At 61.7% G+C, this 1,623-nt stretch overlaps 1 protein-coding gene across 3 annotated transcripts in view; it reads right to left on the bottom strand.

Moving 5' to 3' along the window:
* PCGF3 (polycomb group ring finger 3) overlaps nucleotides 1–1,623 on the bottom strand; it is a 72,283-nt gene that overhangs the window by 49,027 nt on the left and 21,633 nt on the right. For all 3 annotated transcript variants that reach the window (XM_017538939.2, XM_037742158.1, XM_017538937.2), the window contains exons 2-3: nucleotides 947–984; nucleotides 501–641 (exon numbers count right to left, since the gene is read on the bottom strand). The gene's annotated coding sequence lies outside the window, so the exon portion shown is untranslated. The remainder of the gene's footprint in view (nucleotides 1–500; nucleotides 642–946; nucleotides 985–1,623) is intronic.

Genomic DNA, 1,623 nt, shown 5'->3' with positions numbered 1-1,623 from the left:
AGGGGAGAAGGCAGGAGAAGGGCAGCCGAAGGGAAGTAGAGGGGGGAAGGGGAAGGGATGGGGACAGGGGGAGGGGGAAGGAGAGGAGGAGGGGAAGGAGAGGGGGAGGGGAAGGAGAAGAAGGGGAGGGAGAGGGGAAGGGGAGGAGATGGCGAGCTGCACCCTGCACCCCTGAGGACCTCCCTGCAGGGTGCTAGCGGAGGGCCTCACAACTCACTGGGCAGTGGCCCCATGCTCAGTCCCCATGCAGCACAGCTCCTCCACGACCGCCACCTGAGGGTGCCCAGGTGAACCGGTGATGGAAGGAGACCAGCCCTCTGCACCCCATGCTGTGTCGAGGCCTAAGCCCCCACAGCTGGCTGGACCTTGGACTCTCAGAAGAGGGGCCCGGAAAATCAGCAGCGAACCGTGAATGCTGCACTGTGTCCCAAACTGCCAGCTGCTCGTGATCACCCACCCTCCCCAGCCAGCAGGCCCCAGGTGGGGGGCTCGGGCCTCACCTCCGCTAGACGTCCGCGTGTCCGCCCCTCTGCCGGGGCATGGAGGCTTCAGGCCAGCACTCCTACGCGATGCTGCCTCCCAGCTTGGCTCTCAGGCTCACCTCTGCACCTTCCTTCCGGCCCTGACTCCTTTTCCATTTTCTAGCACAGAAACGGCACCTGTTACTTCACTTCCCACCATGGATGCCACAACCTCGCTGTTCCTGCTAGAACTTGCAACCAAGACCTACCCAGCACAGGATGGAGTGTACTCACTCAAAAGTTACTGGCCAGGAGAAAAGCTAAGGAGGCAGTCACAGCCCCAGCCTGTCCTCAGAGCCTGCATTTTAGAGGCGCTGCGAGGAATGGCTGCTTGCTACAGTGACCACACACACAAAGCGTGGTCAGCGCAAGGTCGGGCAGTTCATGGCATGGAAAAAGGAGGTAAGTTGGCTTACGGGCATTACCTGAACACGATACTCAGGTCCCTGCTACATCGTGAAGCCTGCGGAGAAAAAGCACAACAGGGTGTTATCCGGGGGCTAAAGATGGACGTCCCCCACCCTATCCGCGGTACCAAGCCTGGCTCGGTTACACTGGTCTGTTCCTTTACTTGCTTAAAATAACCAAAAGTTCTTCAGGGACTGTGAAGAACAGGCTCTACCCTGGAGACATGGGCTGGTCTCGGTGGCTGTCGGGAGTCTCTGAGGCCCGGGCCCCAGGCGTCGGAGATAGGAGTGGGCATGCAGACCTGCCTATGGCTCGCAGACCTGCCCGAGGCTCACGGACCTGCCCTCGGCTTGCACACCTGCCCAAGGCTCACGGACCTGCCTGAGGCTTGCACACATGCCCACAGCTCACAGATCTGCCTGCAAGGGTGCCTGTGCAGGTACTGGGCCCGGTGTTGGGCTCAGCAGGGATAAGGACACGTGCGTTCTGATGGGGAGAGGGCGGTGACATGGTACACGCAGCGCTCGGTCGGGGCCAGGGAGGGTGTCTGGGGCTGCAGACAGGCAGAGGGGGCAGGGGAGGAACACAGCCCCCGCCTGAAAGACAAGCAACAGGCACCACAGGACTGAGGGGACCATGCGGGGACCCTGCCTCGGAGATGGGGCACCAGAGCGACTGCCATGCTGGGAGGGCT

Source organism: Cebus imitator, unplaced genomic scaffold, assembly GCF_001604975.1.
Source record: "Cebus imitator isolate Cc_AM_T3 unplaced genomic scaffold, Cebus_imitator-1.0 Scaffold117, whole genome shotgun sequence".
In the NCBI taxonomy this organism is placed as follows: Eukaryota; Metazoa; Chordata; class Mammalia; order Primates; family Cebidae; genus Cebus; species Cebus imitator.
This window is presented reverse-complemented; position numbering and strand designations above follow the sequence as displayed.